We start from the raw sequence: 12,392 nt of genomic DNA on the forward strand, positions 1-12,392 counted from the left end.
GGAGGCTTTGCTCGTTTCTTTTTATTCTTTTTTCTCTAAACTTCCCTTCTCGCTTCATTTCATTCATTTCATCTTCCAGGGCTGATACCCTTTCTTCCATTTGATCGCATCGGCTCCTGAGGCTTCTGCATTCTTCACGTAGTTCTCGAGCCTTGGTTTTCAGCTCCATCAGCTCCTTTAAGCACTTCTCTGTATTGGTTATTCTAGTTATACATTCTTCTAAATTTTTTTCAAAGTTTTCAACTTCTTTGCCTTTGGTTTGAATATCCTCCCGTAGCTCAGAGTAATTTGATCGTCTGAAGCCTTCTTCTCTCAGCTCGTCAAAGTCATTCTCTGTCCAGCTTTGTTCCGTTGCTGGTGAGGAACTGCGTTCCTTTGGAGGAGGAGAGGTACTCTGGTTTTTAGAGTTTCCAGTTTTTCTGCTCTGTTTTTTCCCCATCTTTGTGGTTTTAACTACTTTTGGTCTTTGATGATGGTGATGTACAGATGGGTTTTTGGTGTGGATGTCCTTTCTGTTAGTTTTCCTTCTAACAGACAGGACCCTCAGCTGCAGGTCTGTTGGAGTACCTGGCCGGCCGTGTGAGGTGTCAGTCTGCCCCTGCTGGGGGGTGCCTCCCAGTTAGGCTGCTCGGGGGTCAGGGGTCAGGGACCCACTTGAGGAGGCAGTCAGCCCGTTCTCAGATCTCCAGCTGCGTGCTGGGAGAACCACTGCTCTCCTCACAGCTGTCAGACAGGGACATTTAAGTCTGCAGAGGTTACTGCTGTCTTTTTGTTTGTCTGTGTCCTGCCCCCAGAGGTGGAGCCTACAGAGGCAGGCAGGCCTCCTTGAGCTGTGGTGGGCTCCACCCAGTTCAAGCTTCCAGGCTGCTTTGTTTACCTAAGCGAGCCTGGGCAATGGCGGGCGCCCCTCCCCCAGCCTCGCTGCCGACTTGCTGTTTGATCTCAGACTGCTGTGCTAGCAATCAGCGAGACTCCGTGGGCGTAGGACCCTCTGAGCCAGGTGCGGGCTATACTCTCCTGGGGCACCGTTTCCTAAGCCCGTCGGAAAAGCACAGTATTCGGGTGGGAGTGGCCCGATTTTCCAGGTGCCGTCTGTCACCCCTGGAAGGGGAACTCCCTGACCCCTTGCGCTTCCCGAGTGAGGCAATGCCTCGCCCCTGCTTCGGCTGGCGCACAGTGCGCTCACCCACTGACCTGCGCCCACTGTCTGGCACTCCCTAGTGAGATGAACACGGTACCTCAGATGGAAATGCAGAAATCACCCGTCTTCTGCGTCGCTCGCGCTGGGAGCTGTAGACCGGAGCTGTTCCTATTCGGCCATCTTGGCTCCTCCCCCCTAAATATTATTCTTTAATGATATAAGGGAAATTCATTGAAAAGTTATAAATAATGAGCTTGTATGCACATAGCAACACAACTTTATAATATATAAAGCAAAAACTAACAATATTACATGGAATATTTGATAACTCTACAATTGTTGGAAATTTTAATAAACTTTTCTCAGAAATGATGTATCAAATAAACCAAAAAAGAAAGGATATAGAATTTTTTTTTTTTTTTTGAGACAGAGTCTCACTCTGTCACCAGGCTGGAATGCAGTGGTGCAATCTCAGCTCACTGCAACCTCCATTTCCCAGGTTCAAACAATTCTCCTGCCTCAGCCTCCTGTAGCTGAGATTACAGGTGCACCACCACACCCAGCTAATTTTTGTATTTTTAGTAGAGACAGGGTTTCACCATGTTGGTCAGGCTGGTCTTGATCTCGTGACCTCGTGATCCATCTGCCTCGGCCTCCCAAAGTGCTCAGATTACAGGCGTGAGCCACCATACCCGGCCAGGATATAGAATGTTTGAAGCACACAATTTACAAGCTGTGTGAATGGGCATATTTTCTGTAGAAACTTAATGGTTTGAGAATACATGTTCTTTACAAGCTCTCATGAAACATTTATACAAATCGAACGTGAATAAGACACATAGCAAATCTTAATAACTATAACTCCTACAGAATTAATTGCACACAGACCACATTCTCTGACCATAATAAAATTGTCTATATAAATAACCAAAAGAAAATCATACTCCAATTCTTGAATAATAGAAGAAATCATTGTGAGAATTATGAATGTCTTATCACTTAACAAAACATTTTATATAAAAACAAATAGAACACTAGTGAGTTATACTCAAAGGGAATGCTATTGTGGCACTCACAAGGAAATGTAGGGTTGGAAAACCGTATGTTAGAAAGTAAAAACATAAAAATAAGTAAGCTAAATGATTAACTCAGGCAATTAGAAAAATAGTAAAAATGCAAAGAAAGCAGAAGGAAGAGAATAATAACAATAAGATTAGAAATCAACAAAACATAAGACAAAGAAACAATTGAGAAGATTAACAAAACTAGAAGCTGCTGCTTCTGAAAAAATACAGCAATAGGTAAGCTCTTGGGAAGATTTTTAAGAAAATGATAAGACACAATTTAAAACATAATAAAGGAAACAATGCTATAAATAGGTAAAATGTTTAAAGACCGTAACATAATACTATGAACAACTTGAGGGCAATAAATTTGAAAATTTAAGTCAAAACTGCAAATTTTAAAGAAAAATATAAATTAAATTTTGACTCAAAAAGAAATAAAAAACTTGAATAGAATATAATCAGTAATGAAGTAGAATAATAAAGTAGTCATAACACTCCAAATGATAATAAAATATGATAAAACACAGCTGTGTTTTATCAAATATTCAAGAAAACAATAATTCCTAATATTATACAAATTTTTTCTTAGAGAAGGAATGTCTCCCAATTAGTTTTGTGAGGCAAGGATAACGTTTATAAGAAAACCAGACAAAGGAAGTATGAGAAGGAAAAATTAAAAATTAAAAGGCATTCTCATTCTGGAACATGAAAACGTAAATCTAAGTCAAGTATGTCATGGTTAATATAGGCCATATATAGTTTTTATACATAACCTTATATCCTCTGTTTATTCATATAAAACACACATACATTCCTGTAAATACACATAAAATCAGGACATATACAACAAACCAGATGTTAGCATTAACTGTATATTTTATCATACGTCAAATGCAGATGCAATAAAAATTTTTACTATATACTGCTTAAATATACTTTTCAAGTCTTAGTCCTCTATGGATCCCTTGAAAGTAGTTTCAGTTTACTTTTTTATTGTCACTTCACTTAACAAGAATTTGGAATCAGCATGAAGTGGAAATTTTAAAAGTATTTTTGCTCAAGCTCTTTACAGAGACAACTGTTATGACATTTAATCCCCAGACAGCAGAGACACTGAACCCACATCTCTATCTTCTTTTGTCCCTGCCACGTGTCAGTCTTCTGCCTGAACATTCCAAAGAGCAGCATGCAAAGGAGAAAGCTGCCAGATAGCTTGAAGATGTTTATCTTTTTCACCTATGCCAGAATTGTTTGGCAGTAATAGATGAAAAGGTAAGAGTCTTTCTCTTCCCACTACCCACTACCCAACCAAGAAACTATCAAACCCTTCAGAATATTTAATTGTGATTCAAAAATACATGTAGAGTGAAGATTTACTTTGAAAGGGAATGATATGACACCAAAAGCACAGGCAACAAAATAAAAATAAACAACTGGGATTATATTGAACTAAAAAGCTTCTGCACAGCAAAGGAAATGATCAACAAAGTGAGAAGGCTATGGTTCTATGGAACCTACAGGAGTAAATATTTGTAAATCATATATCTGGTAAAGAGTTAATCTTCAAAACATATTTTAAAACTCCTATAACTCAGTAGGAAACAACTAATAACCAGGTAGTGGGAAGTGGGGGATAGGAAGAGATTGGTCAATGGGTACAAAGTTACAGTTAGATAAGAGGGAAAAGTTCTGGTGTTCTATTGCACAATAGGATGACATGATTAACAATGTTATATCATATATTACAAAATAACTAGAAGAGAGAATTTTGAATATTCTCACCAAAAATGATAAATGTTCGAGGTGATGAATATGTTAAATATCCTAATTTTATCATTACACAATGTACACATGTATCAAAACATTGCACTATACCTCATAAATATGTGCAATTATTGTGTGTCTATTAAAAACATTTAAAAAATGGGCTAAGGCCATAAATAGACATTTCTCCAAAGAAGACATACAAATGGCCAACAAGTTTATGAAAAAAATGCTCAACATAGCTAATTATCAGGGAAACGCAAATTTAAACCACAGTGAGATATCACCTCACACCTGTTAGGAGGCCATTATTAAAAGAAAAAAAAAAAGACAAGTGTTGGTGAGGATGTGGAGAAATTGAAACCCCTGAAAACTATCGGATGGAATGCAAAATGGCAAAACTACTGTGGAAAACAATATGGAAGTTTCCCCCAACATTAAAAATAGAGCTACCAAATGATCCAGAATCCTACTTTTGGATATTTATTCAAAGAATTGAAATCAGGATATTGAAAAGATATTAGCATTCCCATGTTCATTGTAGCACTATTCACAGTAGCTGAGTTATGGAAACAATCTAAATGTCCATTGACAGCTGAATGGATAAACAAAATGTGGCAAATACATACATTAGAATACTATTCAACCTTAAAAAAAGAAGTAAATTCTGCAATATGCAACAACATGCATGTAACTTGAGGATATTATGCTGAGTGAAATGATCCAGTCGCAGAAAGACAAACACTGCATTATTCCACTTATATGATGTATCTATCATAGTCAAATTCATAGAGTAAAAGTGAGGAAGGCTGAGTGTGGCGGCTCACACCTGTAAATTGCAGCATTTTGAAAGCCTGAAGTAGGTGGATCGTTTGAGGCCAGGAGTTTGGGACCAGCCTGGGCAACATGGGGAAACTGCCTCTCTACAAAAAATTCAAAAATAACTAGGTGTGGTGGCACACACCTGTAGTCCTAACTACCTGGGAGGCTGAGGTGGGAGGATCACCTGAGCCTGGGGAGGTCGAGGCTGCAGTTAACTGTGATTGTACTACTGCACTCCAGCACGTGAGTGACAGAGCAAGATTCTGTCTTACAAAAAAAAAAAAAAAAAGGAATGGAATGGTGATTGTCAGAGGCTGAGGGGAGAAGACATAGGGAGTTACTAATCTATGGGCATAAAGTTTCAGTCAAGCAAGATGAGTAAGCTCTAGAGATCTGCTATGCACATCGTACTTATAGTCAACAATACTGTATCATACACTTAAACTTTTTTATGAAGTAGACTTCATGTTAGGTGTTTTTACCACAATAAACTAAAATTTTTTTAAAAATAAAATACTTGGTTCCTTGCTTTGATTAGATCAAGTGGCTGGGGGGTAGAGGTTTGTGGGGAGATAGTAAAAGAGACACCAGGTGATGACCTGCTTTTTAAAATTTGTTATTTTTTATTATTATTATTTTTGTTTCCGATCTCACTCCACCAGGATGGATGACCTGCTTTTAACCCAACCTCTTTGTCACATGTACTCAGGAAAAATTTCTACACAGAATGTCATCTTTACTCGCCAAATATCAACTTGATTAGTGTGAGACAGAAACAGTATTTAGTAAAATTTTGATATAAAAAACACCTAATTGGGCTTTAAGAACATTTTCTTTGAACTTACATTTAAATATATTTGTCTGATTCTTAGAATCATGTGTCCATGAACCCCTAAGCAATATCCCATATTATCTGGGAAACACCCCCACAAAGATACTGATGAGCCTAAAGATGAAGACAAATTCTAGAATATGTTACTTGTCGGGAGAGGAAGCTCATATGCAACAGTGAACATAGAAGAGGTAGGTGATGGTTCAGCATTAAATTTGAGGATGGTTTAATATGTGTGTTCATAAGACACACACCTTCACAAATCATTGGAGAATGTCTGGTAAGAACTGATTTTTTTTAAAGGTCAAGTTGGCAGGGAATGTAACTCAAAATATCAAATTCAATGAAAAAAGAAAAACTGTGTATTCAGTATAATCCCATATTTGATAAAAAGGAAAGATAATAAATATTATTTTTATGAACAGGAAAGAAAAAGTACTGGAATGCAAGTAGAATTGTTAAAAATAGTTTTCTTTGGGGAAAATAATCAGGGCGAATGTTCAAGTTTCATGTCATGTGTTTCAGTAATTTGTAGTTTATATATATCTGTAATATTACTTTAGCAATTAGAAAAAATATTTTCAAGTTGGAGGAGGACCCAGAGAATCAACACGGCCATCATTCCTCCCTAGCACTGTCCAGGATGGAGTCCATCCAAACAAGCCCTGCTGATGCTACCTGAATCCTGTCATCAGCCGGCTCCTTTCCCATGCAGGACATGAAATTCACTAGCTCTCAGCCTGGGACTGTGGAAGTGGCTGTGTGAACTCCGTCACTTTGAAGTACATGAGGAAAAATTTATATGGAAACAAAAGTGTAATAAAGCAAATCACAAGAATGTCAATAGTAAGTATTTGATGTGCCATCAAAATAAGTGCTTTGTAGAACGAACACAAGTCTAACAAACTTTAAAAGTAGATTTGTGCCAATGAGTTCCTTGGAAAGCAGTCAGAGGATCTTTCCCAAAGGCAGTAAATAAGTATCATCCCTTCCTGCACTGGCGTTATCTAAAACCCTGAATTGGACACAGAACTGCACACCCCATATTAGCTGTATGAAATTGGGGAAGTTACTTAACTTCTCTGACCCTTGATTTCTTCATCAGTAAAATGTGGAAAATCAACAGTGTCTACTTCATAAGGTTGTTATGTGGATTAAAGAGATGCCTCAGCTCAGGCTATAACCACCATATCAGGATGTGGTATCTAATGAAGGCCCAGTAAACATCTGCTATTAAAAAATGATAACAGAAGTCAGACATGTGCAAGGGCAAAGCGGAAACGAAAACAAAGACAATCACAGACAACTCTATATGCTGAAAAACAAAAGCATTAAATAAAGGTTTATTAACATCATATTAAAGACACATTATGCCATATGTAAGCATTACATCAAACTCTGTATAACAATACACAAACAAATACCAAGCAAAGTTGTTATGGTAGTATGAGTCACCATTAAAATGGGAAAGTTCTACACAATAAGAGCAACTTAGCAATACTTTGTCAATTATTCATCTTCTGTCCCTAATGCTTGATATTTATCTATGTCAGAGAAAACTTGTTTATAAATACGCAGGCCAAGCTATAATATACTTTAACTTTCTCCAGTTTTAGTAAGGGACTCGTCATGTATTCTATTCTGGTGAGATTCACTAAGTAGCACTAGAACTCACAAGCATACAGGTGGATGTGGAAAAATGCATTCATTTGGTACCAGATGTATCTGTGTTTAAATTCCAGTTCCATCTTGTATTAACTTTGTGACCTTGAGCACATTAGATAATTTCTTTGTTCTTTGGGTTCCTCCTCTGCTTAATGAGAATACAATAATGTCTCCATCTCAGGGTTGTTATAAGGATTAAATAAGGGTATTTCAAATGCTTGGCACTCAGTATGTGCTTAAAGGTTGTTAGTTTCCCTGCTTCTCCAAAAAAGGAATCTAGGAGATCATCACCCTTCTCATTTTACAAATGAGAAAGCTCAAGCCCACAGAAGTTTAAGAAAATGCCCAAAGTCCCACTTCTGCACCCTTTCCTCTGCTGTCCTCTTATTAGCTTGCTTAACTTCAATAGAGAAGAGAAAACTCAGCGGAATCAAAAAGAATTCTTTTCCTCTTTTTAATATAGGTAAGCCACCAAGAGACTTTTAAAGTAGGAGTGAGTTTTATGAAAGGTAATAAGTAGTCTAAGAACTGTTTTAAATCCTCAGAGATATTAAAAACAGAAGTTCTGTTCTTCCAATATTTCCATAGCAGAACATAAGTATTCTGTATGCTTTGGCACCAAAAAACTCCAGAACTGAGTATTTATCTGCACATTTTAACTCAAGCCTCCTGGAATGCTTGCCCGTGGAATTGGCAAAGGAACTGGCATTCAGTATTTAGAGCAGCCAAGTTTGCTCAGACCACAGCTGTATTTGAAGCACAGCTCTCTGCCATTAGTCAATGGAAATTGCACAAAATTCAATTTAGATGTAAATGTTGTGATTCTTACCCAGCTTTCATATCTCTTTCATCTTTTTCCATACCTGAAGATCACCCCAGGACAACCCAACAGAACCTGGGATCCTGTGCATAATAGAAGGCAAAATTCCGCAATCTGTAATTTACAGCTTGACCTCTTTATTTGCAGAAGAATGACAAGCTTTATTCAGCAGGAAGGAGATATTCAATATTACTCTTTTAAAATAGTCAACCAAGAGTCTGCTATTTCTTTAAAAATGTTTTTAAAGTTATATTTTACCATAATAAAATGGGTTGAATTTTATTTGGTTATTTAAAACATATACGTATGCTTGTTTGTCCCTCTCACTTAAAGATCTTACCACATCCAGAAGAGCTGGAAACATCATATGTTGCTAAAGCCACTGTAGCTACTGTGATACACAGAAACTCAACCATTGGAAATGGGCCATATTTGTGACTAGATCAGTTGCTCTTACCAAATTGCTCATGTAGCAATCTATGTCTATTGTTATAACTGTGACATTAGTTGAGCCACAATCTTGTTACTTCAGCCATATGGACCCACAGAGCACAAACCAGGCCAGACAAATTCAGATGCCTATGAGAGATTTACCAGTGGTTCTTGAGGGTGGCATGCTTCTTCCAAAAACTGTTTGTTGGTCTGGCAATGTGGAAATTATCAGGCTTGCATGATGAGAGGAACTAATATATTAATCCTATTTAAATAGGTCTGAGTTCATTTTATAGGAAATGATGAGAATGAACAGTCAGACTTCTATGCCTGTGATGTAGTCATATACTTGGTTCTGCTTATTATAAACAATTTTTCTCAGAAACACACTACTGTCAGAGTTATAATTAAATATGGGCATTTTGGGTTTTTCAGTCTATCTTAAAACAGCTATTGGTGTTATTCTGTTATATCCTATTTACACAAGTTGAAAGGATTATACCAAAAGGTAATTATAGACAAGAAATGAATATTTGTTTATTTCCAACTCATGGCATTTGATTGGGTATTAATCTTGGCAGGTATTTACAAGAAAGACACAAATAACATTTTGAAGTTGCCCCTAAAAGCTGACCAGTTTCAGACAGTAATACTACTAGACTCAAAAAACAAAATAACACATCCATCACACCCCCTCGTTGTAAGACAGTTATTTTTTTCAAGACTGTTCTATCTGGATCTCATCACCCATAACCAGTATTGATCTGCTCTGACCTCTCTGTTTTACACCTCTGTTTCAATTCAAAACATTATTCCCAGTTCTGAAGAGGCTTGGGGCCTGACTATATCCTGGAAGGTTGCTTGATTGTGTTCCTGGCTCAATGTCTGGATGACATTTCTAACAAGTTCCAGGGAAACCTTACACTGTCTTTCAAGTTCTCTTCTGTAGCATAAAGGGATGATAAATTACATTCTGGTACTTCATTCTTATTTCTGTTTTTTAGTGGATCTTTTACTAGGAATCAATGTCCTTTCCTGCGCTGCCCTCCTCCCTGCTATACTGTGGGATATCCAATCCCACCCTCTCTTTCTTGGGATCTAAATAATGACAGTGTAAGATGAAACTGTGCCTAAGACCTTGAGATATTCAATCTTGAGCTAATGGTTTTTCTGTAATGAAGATCTACAGCTTTTTATTTCTATTACATTTAGAGTGAATATTTACAAATATCTTTGAAAGAATTCTAAGGGTCCATGTGGAAAGGCATTTTAAAAGACTTTACTTCTATACTTCGATGACTGTTTCTCAAAGGTCAGGAATGGGGACTGTAAAGAGAAATGAAGGAAATCTTGCCAAGATGCATGATCAACCACTCCTGGGAAATGAAAATGTCCATCAGTGAGATGCAATTCTGACAAGAGAGGATGGTGATCCAGGTCCAATGTTCCAGCGTAAGGTTACATGAAGGACAGAATGCAAACATTAATAAAATCAAGTTACACTGGTTCTCTTGCATCTCTTGACTTCTTGCATCTCTCAGAGAAAGAAATGAGATAAAATTATACTTCTCTCCACACCCTACTTCTCTCCCTGTTCTCCTTTCTCCTACTTCCCACTTTCAAAACAACAAAGGCCCAAATCCCCAAAGACTCTCTATTTTTCTGGCTAAAACTCTCTGGGGAAACACAATTGTGAGGGTGCCTTGATGCTTCCCAGGTCATTTGGTCGACTACATATAAAGATCAGCTAAAGTCTGGCAGTGGTCACTCTACTTGGTCATAGGGAGAGGGCCAGAAGGCAGGCTCCCAGCTAATTGTATCTCTGTCACACCATATCAGAGTGGGGGAAGGAAGTGGCTGGAGATGCTCCAGATGACATTGTCCTCCAAGTTAGATGCTTTTGTGTTGTTTTGAAGCCAGCCAGTGAATAGAGACAAAGAAGTATACTCTGGGTGAGTTGTCCCATGCTTTCTGTAGTGAAGAAGTGCTTAAGATGAAGTCCTGAGTGGACATTAAACTGGGAGTAAGAGAATCTGGATTCTAGTCTTAATTGGGCCTCAATTTCCTCACCTGTAAAATGAGATGGTAGAACTAGATAATCTCTAGAAGGGATTGGTAAAATATTGGAAGGGATACTGGATTGGTTTCAGCTACAATGGATACCTTGAATATTATACAAAAGTATAGGTGTGTGCGCACGTGCGCGCATGTGTGGTTTCATTCAGAGTCAAACTGTTAAGAATCATTAAGCCTTTTTCAAACTCTGAAGTTCATCTTTGTCATTTTTTAATTCTCTTCATCATATCAAAATCATTTTTTCAAATGTGTTCTGAGTAATGAAAATAAGTGCTTTTCAGCACTAATCCTTTAATGTATGTTTAAACATTTAATCTAGAACTTGATTACAAAGTAATTTAATGAAGAAAATAATCTGTTATAATTCTTATAGATGTTTATTAGTTTTTAGATTTAAAAAAACAGGGCTTATAATTAAAGCAATTGACTAATGATCTCACAGCCTCAAGGTTGTATGTGCATGCAAACCTAGATTAGAAATACTTTGTCTCTAAAAATAACAAAATGACCATAACATTTTTTTTCTTACAAGTTTGAAGTGGTCAATTATGGGTAACACATACATTCCTAAGGAAATCTGAAATGGTCTTGAAGAATAAGTTTCTTTGAAATGGTAAGTAACACAAAAAGTGTACTTCTTTTTTTGGAAAATGATTCACAAATAACCCCTTTAAACCAACAATTGGTGATTTAAATTCTGGTCAGGATTTTGGAGTCTGGGCAAAGCCATTACTTAGCTGTTTTGACTATGAGAACTTTTACAAATTTATTCTGACTTCTATGATCTTTAATCTCTTTTCTACACCTGAAAAATAATAAAGATTGTAAACTAGATGTCCTCAAAGATTCTTCCCTCCCCAATGATACACGACTATACTTGGGACTCTCTAAATGCCCTGCTGTCAACAGAGCCATCCTGAAGCTTACTGAACACAAGGTGGTGCTTTCATATGAGCTTCTTTCTAGTTCTTTTGTCAATTAAGAACAAGTTTTTGTTTTTTGTCCCCAGTTTAGCCAAATGCTCCTGAAATAGAAATGCATTAGTAAGTAAGAGAGCTTCATTTTTAATAGGTTTTCCCCTTTCTTTAGGAGTGATAGAAGTTTCACAACATGTATTTCGTTTTCCTAATAATTTCAAAAAGGCAAATTTCACTGGGGCCATGAAAGTATTCTTGGATTTATCCAGACTATGTAGAAACCACCATCACAGCTGGCTAAAAAGCAAAAGCTTGGTTAAATTGACTTGGCGTGGTTCCCAGGGTTTCCCAGGCATTAAGCAATATCTGAAAGTTAAGTCTGTCACCTTCAGAAGCTGCAATAACTCTTTGATTCACTGTAGTCCCATTTAACACATTGTTATGTAATAATATATATGTGAGTAATATGAGAAAGCTGATTTTTCTTCAACGGCAGCGCACATTCGTAACTTAGGATACAACATCTCTGGGATGTTGTCAATTTTAAAGTCTCTTCTTCCTAGTTGGTTGGTTACATAACCATGGGGGTACTGTTCTTTATCTGTTAAAAAATTCTTTCGGTGTCATTACTGTTGTGTATAGATGTGGTCACTTTTGTTTAGATATCTTAACACTGAGGAGTTGGATGAGAACGTTTTTAAGGAACTATTTTCTCCTAAGGCAAGCAGAGCATATTTTATAAGGACCACCACTTACACTACCTTAGTCACAGCCATCTATTCTCCACAGGAATGTTGCTGTTGAATGCCCACCATATGAACGGCAGTGTCAGCATGCAGGGGGCAGTGTAGAGGTA

This window comes from Pongo pygmaeus, chromosome 3, assembly GCF_028885625.2.
Source record: "Pongo pygmaeus isolate AG05252 chromosome 3, NHGRI_mPonPyg2-v2.0_pri, whole genome shotgun sequence".
Lineage (NCBI taxonomy): Eukaryota > Metazoa > Chordata > Mammalia > Primates > Hominidae > Pongo > Pongo pygmaeus.